A 12,130-nucleotide genomic window follows, 5' to 3' on the forward strand; every position below is an offset into this window, starting at 1 on the left:
TGCGCTTTCAGATGACACCAAGATTGGTAAATGTAGACAATTTTTGGACGTTTTATGGTCATACATATGAAGTACTCCGTTTGAGAATAGGAATGGCATAGCAGAAAGTCCAAATTACGTAAAAATATCACGCAGTCGGACGAGAACTCCAACTTCCTTTTGCAGATATTTCGCTAACTACTACAAATATGGATATGAAACTTATATAAATAGATAGAGGAACATGTGTCCATTTAGATGAAACCAGGACTGGTAGATTTGGACAATTTTTAGACCTTTTATGGTCGAATATATAAAGCATTCTCTGGGCGGTAAGAGGGACAGTATAGCGCAGACTAAGCGGGAATTACGCAAAAAGGAGGCAGATGCGCAAAAACTCACACTTTCTTTTGCAGATGATTCCCTAGCTACAGCAAAACTGGATATGAAACTCATATGAATAGATAGATGAAAATGTGCGCTTTCAGATGACACCAAGATTGGTAAATGTAGACAATTTTTGGACCTTTTATGGTCATACATATGAAGCTTTCTCCGTTCGAGAATTGGAATAGCATAGCGGAAAGTCCAAATTATGTAAAAATATCACGCAGTCGGACGAGAACTCCAACTTCCTTTTGCAGATATTTCGCTAACTACTAAAAATATGGATATGAAACTTATATATATAGATAGAGGAACATGTGTCCATTTAGATGAAACCAGGACTGGTAGATTTGGACAATTTTTAGACCTTTTATGCTCAAATATATAAGAGAACAGTATAGCGAAAACTTAGCGGGAATTACGCAAAGTAGGAGGCAGATGCGTGGGAAGTCACACTTCCTTTTGCGGATGATTCCCTAACTACTGCAAAACTGGATATGAAACTTATATGAATAGATAAATGAACATGTGCGCTTTCAGATGACACCAAGATTGGTAAATGTAGACAATTTTTGGACCTTTTATGGTCATACATATGAAGCATTCTCCGTTCGAGAATTGGAGTGGCATAGTAGAAAGTCCAAATTACGTAAAAATATCACGCAGTCGGACGAGAAATCCAACTTCCTTTTGCAGATATTTCGCTAACTACTACAAATATGGATATGAAACTTATATAAAAAGATACAGGAACATGTAGCCATTTAGATGAAACCAGGACTGGTAGATTTGGACAAATTTTAGACCTTTGATGGTCGAATATATGAAGCATTCTCTGGGCGGTAAGAGGGACAGTATAGCGAAGACTTAGCGGGAATTACGCAAAATAGGAGGCAGATGCGTAAAAAGTCACACTTCCTTTTGCGGATGATTCCCTAACTACAGCAAAACTGGATATGAAACTTATATGAATAGATAAATAAACATGTGCGCTTTCAGATGACACCAGGATTGGTAAATGTAGACAATTTTTGGACGTTTTATGGTCATACATATGAAGTACTCCGTTCGAGAATTGCAATGGCATAGCGGAAAGTCCAAATTACGTAAAAATATTACGCAGTCGGACGAGAACTCCAACTTCCTTTTGCAGATATTTCGCTAACTACGACAAATATGGATATGAAACTTATATAAATAGATAGAGGAACATGTGGCTATTTAGATGAAACCAGGACTGGTAGATTTGGACAATTTTTCGACCTTTTATGCTCGAATATATGAAACATTCTGTGTGCTGTAAGAGGGCCAGTATAGCGCAGACTAAGCGGGTATTACGCAAAAAAGGAGGCAGATGCGCAAAAACTCACACTTTCTTTTGCAGATGATTCCCTAACTACAGCAAAACTGGATATGAAAGTTATATGAATAGATAGATGAACATGTGCGCTTTCAGATGACACCAAGATTGGTAAATGTAGACATTTTTGGACGTTTTATGGTCATACATATGAAGCATTCTCCGTTCGAGAATTAGAATGGCATAACAGAAAGTCCAAATTACGTAAAAATATCACGCAGTCGGACGAGAACTACAACTTCCTTTTGCAGATATTTCGCTAACTACTCCAAATATGGATATGAAACTTATATAAATAGATAGAGGAACATGTAACCATTTAGATGAAACCAGGACTGGTAGATTTGGACAATTTTTATACCTTTTATGGTCGAATATATAAAGCATTCTCTGGGCGGTAAGAGGGACAGTATAGCGCAGACTAAGCGGCAATTACGCAAAACAGGAGGCAGATGCGCAAAAACTCACCCTTTCTTTTGCGGATGATTCCCTAACTACAGCAAAACTGGATACGAAACTTATATGAATAGATAGATGAACATGTGCGCTTTCAGATGACACCAAGATTGGTAAATGTAGACAATTTTTGGACCTTTTATGGTCATACATATGAAGCATTCTCCGTTCGAGAATTGGAATGGCATAGCAGAAAGTCCAAATTACGTAAAAATATCACGCAGTCGGACGAGAACTCCAACTTCCTTTTCCAGATATTTCGCTAACTGATATAAATATGGATATGAAACTTATATAAATAGATAGAGGAACATGTGGCCATTTAGATGAAACCAGGACTGGTAGATTTGGACAATTTTTAGACCTTTTATGGTCGAATATATGAAGCATTCTCTGGGCGGTAAGAGGGACAGTATAGCGAAGACTTAGCGGGAATTACGCAAAATAGGAGGCAGATGCGTAAGAAGTCACACTTCCTTTTGCGGATGATTCCCTAACTACAGCAAATATGGATATGAAAGTTATATGAATAGATAGAGGAAAACGTGCACTTCGAGATGAAACCAAGATTGGTAAATTTAGACAATTTTTGGACCTTTTATGGTCATACATATGAAGTACTCCGTTCGAGAATTGGAATGGCATAGCGGAAAGTCCAAATTATGTAAAAATATCACGCAGTCGGACGAAAACTCCAACTTCCTTTTGCAGATATTTCGCTAACTACTACAAATATGGACATGAAACTTATATAAATAGATAGAGGAACATGTGGCCATTTAGATGAAACCAGGACTGGTAGATTTGGATAATTTTTAGACCTTTGATGGTCGAATATATAAAGCATTCTCTGGGCGGTAAGAGGGACAGTATAGCGCAGACTAAGCGGGAATTACGCAAAAAAGGAGGCAGATGCGCAAAAAGTCACACTTCCTTTTGCAGATGATTCCCTAACTACAGCAAATATGGATATGAAATTTACATGAATAGATAGAGGAAAAAGTACATTTTCAGATGACACCAATATTGGTAAGTTTAGACAATTTTTGGATCTTTTATGGTCAAACATATGAAGCATTCTCCGTTCAAGAATCCGAATGGCATAGCGGAAAGTCCAAATTACGTAAAAATATCACACAGTCGGACAAGAACTCCAACATACTTTTGCAGATATTTCGCTAACTACTAAAAATATGGATATAAAACTTATACAGATAGATAGAGGAACATGTAACCATTTAGATGACACCAAGATTGGTAGATTTGGACAATTTTTAGACATTTATGGTCGAATATATGAAGCATTCTCTGGGCGGTAAGAGGGACAGTATAGCGCAGACTAAGCGGGAATTACGCAAAACAGGAGGCAGATGCGCAAAAACGCACACTTTCTTTTGCAGATGATTCCCTAACTACAGCAAGACTGGATATGAAACTTATATGAATAGATAGATGAACATGTGCGCTTTCAGATGACACCAAGATTGGTAAATGTAGACAATATTTGGACCTTTTATGGTCATACATATGAAGCATTCTCCGTTCGAAAATTGGAATTGTATGGCAGAAAGTCCAAATTACGTAAAAATGTCACGCAGTCGGACGAGAACTCCAACTTCCATTTCCAGATATTTCGCTAACTACTACAAATATGGATATGAAACTTATATAAATAGATAGAGGAACATGTGGCCATTTAGATGAAACCAGGACTGGTGGATTTGGACAATTTTTAGACCTTTGATGGTCGAATATATGAAGCATTCTATGGGCGGTAAGAGGGACAGTATAGCGAAGACTTAGCGGGAATTACGCAAAATAGGAGGCATATGCGTAAGAAGTCACACTTCCTTTTGCGGATGATTCCCTAACTACAGCAAAACTGGATATTAAACTTATATGAATAGATAAATGAACATGTGCGCTTTCAGATGACACCAAAATTGGTAAATGTAGACAATTTTTGGACCTTTTATGGTCATACATATGAAGCTTTCTCCGTTCGAGAATTGGAATAGCATAGCGGAAAGTCCAAATTACGTAAAAATATCACGCAGTCGGACGAGAACTCAAATTTCCTTTTCCAGATATTTCGCTAACTACTAAAAAATATGGATATGAAACTTAAATAAATAGATAGAAGAACATGTAGTTATTTAGATGACAGCAAGATTGGTAGATTTAGACAATTTATAGACCTTTACTGCTCGAATATATGAAGCATTCTCTGTGCGGTAAGAGAGCCGGTATAGCGAAGACTAAGCGGGAATTACGCAAAATAGGAGGCACATGCGCAAAACCTCACACTTCCTTTTGCAGATAATTCTCTAACTACAGCAAAACTGGATATGAAACTTATATGAATAGATAGATGAACATGTGTGCTTTCAGATGACACCAACATTGGTCGAATATGTAAAGCATTCTCCGTGCAGTAAGAGGGCCAGTGTAGCGCAGATTTAGCGGGAATTACGCAAAATAGAAGGCAGATGCGTAAGAAGTCACACTTCCTTTTGCGGATGATTCCCTAACTACAGCAAAACTGGATATGAAACTTAAATCAAAAGATAGAAGAACATGTGCGCTTTCAGATGACATGAAGATTGGTAAATTTAGAGAATTTGTGGACCTTACCTAATTACGTAAAAATATCACACAGTCGGACAAGAACTCCAACATACTTTTGCAGATATTTCGCTAACTACTAAAAATATGGATATAAAACTTATACAGATAGATAGAGGAACATGTAACCATTTAGATGACACCAAGATTGGTAGATTTGGACAATTGTTAGACATTTATGGTCGAATATATGAAGCATTCTCTGTGCGGTAAGAGGGCCAGTATAGCGAAGACTAAGCGGGAATTACGCAAAACAGGAGGCAGATGCGCAAAAACGCACACTTTCTTTTGCAGATGATTCCCTAACTACAGCAAGACTGGATATGAAACTTATATGAATAGATAGATGAACATGTGCGCTTTCAGATGACACCAAGATTGGTAAATGTAGACAATATTTGGACCTTTTATGGTCATACATATGAAGCATTCTCCGTTCGAAAATTGGAATTGTATGGCAGAAAGTCCAAATTACGTAAAAATGTCACGCAGTCGGACGAGAACTCCAACTTCCATTTCCAGATATTTCGCTAACTACTACAAATATGGATATGAAACTTATATAAATAGATAGAGGAACATGTGGTTATTTAGATGACACCAAGATTGGTAGATTTAGACAATTTATAGACCTTTTATGCTCGAATATATGAAGCATTCTCTGTGCGGTAAGAGAGCCGGCATAGCGAAGACTAAGCGGGAATTATGCAAAATAGGAGGCAGATGCTCCAAAACTTACATTCCTTTTGCAGATAATTCTCTAACTACAGCAAAACTGGATATGAAACTTATATGAATACATATATGAACATGTGCGCTTTCAAATGACACCAATATTGGTAAGTTTAGACAATTTTTGGATCTTTTATGGTCAAACATATGAAGCATTCTCCGTTCAAGAATCCGAATGGCATAGCGGAAAGTCCAAATTACGTAAAAATATCACACAGTAGGACAAGAACTCCAACATACTTTTGCAGATATATCGTTAACTACTAAAAATATGGATATAAAACTTATACAGATAGATAGAGGAACATGTAACCATTTAGATGACACCACGATTGGTAGATGTGGACAATTTTTAGACCTTTTTTGGTCGAATATATGAAGCATTCTCTGTGCGGTAACACGGCCCGTATAGCACAGAAGAAGCCAGAATTACGCAAAATAGGAGTCAAATGCATAAGAACTCACACTTCCTTTGGCAGATGTTTCGCTAACTATTAAATATATGGATATGACACTATATAAATAGATAGAGCAACATGTGGCCATTTAGATGACACCAAGATTGGTAGATTTAGACAATTTTTCGACCTTTTATGGTCGAATATATGAAGCATTCTCTGTGCGGTAAGAGGGCCAGTGTAGCGCAGATTTAGCGGGAATTACGCAAAATAGGAGGCAGATGCGTAAGAAGTCACACTTCCTTTTGCAGATGATTCCCTAACTACAGCAAAACTGGATATGAAACTTAAATCAAAAGATAGAAGAACATGTGCACTTTCAGATGACATGAAGATTGGTAAATATAGAGAATTTGTGGACCTTTTATGGTCATACATATGAAGCTTTCTCCGTTCGAGAATTGGAATAGCATAGCGGAAAGTCCAAATTACGTAAAAATATCACGCAGTCGGACGAGAACTTGAACTTCCTTTTGCAGATATTTCACTAACTACTACAAATATGGATATGAAACTTATATAAATAGATAGAGGAACATATGGTTATTTAGATGACACCAAGATTGGTAGATTTAGACAATTTATAGACCTTTTATGCTCGAATATATGAAGCATTCTCTGTGCGGTAAGAGAGCCGGCATAGCGAAGACTAAGTGGGAATTACGCAAAATAGGAGGCACATGCGCAAAACCTCACACTTCCTTTTGCAGATAATTCTCTAACTACAGCAAAACTGGATATGAAACTTATATGAATACATACATGAACATGTGCGCTTTCAGATGACACCAACATTGGTAAGTTTAGACAATTTTTGGATCTTTTATGGTCAAACATATGAAGCATTCTCCGTTCAAGAATCCGAATGGCATAGCGGAAAGTCCAAATTACGTAAAAATATCACACAGTCGGACAAGAACTCCAACATACTTTTGCAGATATATCGCTAACTACTAAAATATGGATATAAAACTTATACAGATAGATAGAGGAACATGTAACCATTTAGATGACACCAAGATTGGTAGATTTGGACAATTTTTAGACATTTATGGTCGAATATATGAAGCATTCTCTGGGCGGTAAGAGGGACAGTATAGCGCAGACTAAGCGGGAATTACGCAAAACAGGAGGCAGATGCGCAAAAACGCACACTTTCTTTTGCAGATGATTCCCTAACTACAGCAAGACTGGATATGAAACTTATATGAATAGATAGATGAACATGTGCGCTTTCAGATGACACCAAGATTGGTAAATGTAGACAATATTTGGACCTTTTATGGTCATACATATGAAGCATTCTCCGTTCGAAAATTGGAATTGTATGGCAGAAAGTCCAAATTACGTAAAAATGTCACGCAGTCGGACGAGAACTCCAACTTCCATTTCCAGATATTTCGCTAACTACTACAAATATGGATATGAAACTTATATAAATAGATAGAGGAACATGTGGCCATTTAGATGAAACCAGGACTGGTGGATTTGGACAATTTTTAGACCTTTGATGGTCGAATATATGAAGCATTCTATGGGCGGTAAGAGGGACAGTATAGCGAAGACTTAGCGGGAATTACGCAAAATAGGAGGCATATGCGTAAGAAGTCACACTTCCTTTTGCGGATGATTCCCTAACTACAGCAAAACTGGATATTAAACTTATATGAATAGATAAATGAACATGTGCGCTTTCAGATGACACCAAGATTGGTAAATGTAGACAATTTTTGGACCTTTTATGGTCATACATATGAAGCTTTCTCCGTTCGAGAATTGGAATAGCATAGCGGAAAGTCCAAATTACGTAAAAATATCACGCAGTCGGACGAGAACTCAAATTTCCTTTTCCAGATATTTCGCTAACTACTAAAAAATATGGATATGAAACTTAAATAAATAGATAGAAGAACATGTGGTTATTTAGATGACAGCAAGATTGGTAGATTTAGACAATTTATAGACCTTTACTGCTCGAATATATGAAGCATTCTCTGTGCGGTAAGAGAGCCGGTATAGCGAAGACTAAGCGGGAATTACGCAAAATAGGAGGCACATGCGCAAAACCTCACACTTCCTTTTGCAGATAATTCTCTAACTACAGCAAAACTGGATATGAAACTTATATGAATAGATAGATGAACATGTGTGCTTTCAGATGACACCAACATTGGTCGAATATGTAAAGCATTCTCCGTGCAGTAAGAGGGCCAGTGTAGCGCAGATTTAGCGGGAATTACGCAAAATAGAAGGCAGATGCGTAAGAAGTCACACTTCCTTTTGCGGATGATTCCCTAACTACAGCAAAACTGGATATGAAACTTAAATCAAAAGATAGAAGAACATGTGCGCTTTCAGATGACATGAAGATTGGTAAATTTAGAGAATTTGTGGACCTTACGTAATTACGTAAAAATATCACACAGTCGGACAAGAACTCCAACATACTTTTGCAGATATTTCGCTAACTACTAAAAATATGGATATAAAACTTATACAGATAGATAGAGGAACATGTAACCATTTAGATGACACCAAGATTGGTAGATTTGGACAATTGTTAGACATTTATGGTCGAATATATGAAGCATTCTCTGTGCGGTAAGAGGGCCAGTATAGCGAAGACTAAGCGGGAATTACGCAAAACAGGAGGCAGATGCGCAAAAACGCACACTTTCTTTTGCAGATGATTCCCTAACTACAGCAAGACTGGATATGAAACTTATATGAATAGATAAATGAACATGTGCGCTTTCAGATGACACCAAGATTGGTAAATGTAGACAATATTTGGACCTTTTATGGTCATACATATGAAGCATTCTCCGTTCGAAAATTGGAATTGTATGGCAGAAAGTCCAAATTACGTAAAAATGTCACGCAGTCGGACGAGAACTCCAACTTCCATTTCCAGATATTTCGCTAACTACTACAAATATGGATATGAAACTTATATAAATAGATAGAGGAACATGTGGTTATTTAGATGACACCAAGATTGGTAGATTTAGACAATTTATAGACCTTTTATGCTCGAATATATGAAGCATTCTCTGTGCGGTAAGAGAGCCGGCATAGCGAAGACTAAGCGGGAATTATGCAAAATAGGAGGCAGATGCTCCAAAACTTACATTCCTTTTGCAGATAATTCTCTAACTACAGCAAAACTGGATATGAAACTTATATGAATACATATATGAACATGTGCGCTTTCAAATGACACCAATATTGGTAAGTTTAGACAATTTTTGGATCTTTTATGGTCAAACATATGAAGCATTCTCCGTTCAAGAATCCGAATGGCATAGCGGAAAGTCCAAATTACGTAAAAATATCACACAGTAGGACAAGAACTCCAACATACTTTTGCAGATATATCGTTAACTACTAAAAATATGGATATAAAACTTATACAGATAGATAGAGGAACATGTAACCATTTAGATGACACCACGATTGGTAGATGTGGACAATTTTTAGACCTTTTTTGGTCGAATATATGAAGCATTCTCTGTGCGGTAACACGGCCCGTATAGCACAGAAGAAGCCAGAATTACGCAAAATAGGAGTCAAATGCATAAGAACTCACACTTCCTTTGGCAGATGTTTCGCTAACTATTAAATATATGGATATGACACTATATAAATAGATAGAGCAACATGTGGCCATTTAGATGACACCAAGATTGGTAGATTTAGACAATTTTTCGACCTTTTATGGTCGAATATATGAAGCATTCTCTGTGCGGTAAGAGGGCCAGTGTAGCGCAGATTTAGCGGGAATTACGCAAAATAGGAGGCAGATGCGTAAGAAGTCACACTTCCTTTTGCAGATGATTCCCTAACTACAGCAAAACTGGATATGAAACTTAAATCAAAAGATAGAAGAACATGTGCACTTTCAGATGACATGAAGATTGGTAAATATAGAGAATTTGTGGACCTTTTATGGTCATACATATGAAGCTTTCTCCGTTCGAGAATTGGAATAGCATAGCGGAAAGTCCAAATTACGTAAAAATATCACGCAGTCGGACGAGAACTTGAACTTCCTTTTGCAGATATTTCACTAACTACTACAAATATGGATATGAAACTTATATAAATAGATAGAGGAACATATGGTTATTTAGATGACACCAAGATTGGTAGATTTAGACAATTTATAGACCTTTTATGCTCGAATATATGAAGCATTCTCTGTGCGGTAAGAGAGCCGGCATAGCGAAGACTAAGTGGGAATTACGCAAAATAGGAGGCACATGCGCAAAACCTCACACTTCCTTTTGCAGATAATTCTCTAACTACAGCAAAACTGGATATGAAACTTATATGAATACATACATGAACATGTGCGCTTTCAGATGACACCAACATTGGTAAGTTTAGACAATTTTTGGATCTTTTATGGTCAAACATATGAAGCATTCTCCGTTCAAGAATCCGAATGGCATAGCGGAAAGTCCAAATTACGTAAAAATATCACACAGTCGGACAAGAACTCCAACATACTTTTGCAGATATATCGCTAACTACTAAAATATGGATATAAAACTTATACAGATAGATAGAGGAACATGTAACCATTTAGATGACACCACGATTGGTAGATGTGGACAATTTTTAGACATTTATGGTCGAATATATGAAGCATTCTCTGTGCAGTAAGAGGGCCAGTATAGCGCAGACTTAGCGGGAATTACGCAAAATAGGAGGCAGATGCGTAAGAAGTCACACTTCCTTTTGCGGATGATTCCCTAACTACAGCAAAACTGGATATGAAACTTATATGAATAGATAGATGAACATGTGCGCTTTCAGATGACACCAAGATTGGTAAATTTAGACAATTTTTGGTGCTTTTATGGTCATACATATGAAGCTTTCTCCGTTCGAGAATTGGAATAGCATAGCGGAAAGTCCAAATTACGTAAAAATATCACGCAGTTGGACGAGAACTCGAACTTCCTTTTCCAGATATTTCGCTAACTACTACAAATATGGATATGAAACTTATATAAATAGATAGAGGAACATGTGGTTATTTAGATGACAGCAAGATTGGTAGATTTAGACAATTTATAGACCTTTAATGCTCGAATATATGAAGCATTCTCTGTGTGGTAAGAGAGCCGGTATAGCGAAGACGAAGCGGGAATTACGCAAAATAGGAGGCAGATGCGCAAAAAGTCACACTTCCTTTTGCAGATAATTCTCTAACTACAGCAAATATGGATATGAAAAATATATAAATAGATAGAGGATCAATTGTGCTTTCAAATGACACGAAAATTGGTAGATTTAGACAATTTTTCGACCTTTTATGCTCGAATATATGAAGCATTCTCTGTGCGGTAAGAGGGCCAGTATAGCGCAGACTTAGCGGAGATTACGCAAAATAGGAGGCAGATGCGCAAAAACTCACACTTCCTTTTGCGGATGATTCCCTAACTACAGAAACACTGGATATGAAACTTATATGAAAAGATAGAAGAACATGTGCGCTTTCAGATGACACGAAGATTGGTAAATTTAGAGAATTTTTGGACCTTTTATGGTCAAACATATGAAGCATTCTCTGTGCGGTAACACGGCCGGTATAGCACAGAAGAAGCCAGAATTACGCAAAATAGGAGTCAAATGCATTAGAACTCACACTTCCTTTGGCAGATGTTTCGCTAACTATTAAATATATGGATATGACACTATGCAGATAGATAGAGGAACATGTAACCATTTAGATGACATCAAGATTGATAGATTTAGATAATTTTTTGACCTTTTATGGTCGAATATATATGAAGCATTCTCTGTGCGGTAAGAGGGGCAGTATAGCGCAGACTTAGCTTGAATTACGCAAAATAGGAGGCAGATGCGTGAGAAGAAACACTTCCTTTTGCGGATGATTTCCTTACTACAGCAAAACTGGATATGAAACTTATATGAAAAGATAGAAAGACATGTGCATTTTCAGATGACACGAAGATTGGTAAATTTAGACAATTTGTGGACCTGGTATGGTCATACATATGAAGCATTCTCCGTTCGAGAATTGGAATGGCATAGCGGAAAGTCCAAATTACGTAAAAATATCACGCAGTCGGACGAGAACTCCAACTTCCTTTTGCAGATA

This window comes from Acanthaster planci, linkage group LG12 (assembly GCF_054643075.1).
Source record: "Acanthaster planci isolate LZ-2023a linkage group LG12, COTS_SCS, whole genome shotgun sequence".
Lineage (NCBI taxonomy): Eukaryota > Metazoa > Echinodermata > Asteroidea > Valvatida > Acanthasteridae > Acanthaster > Acanthaster planci.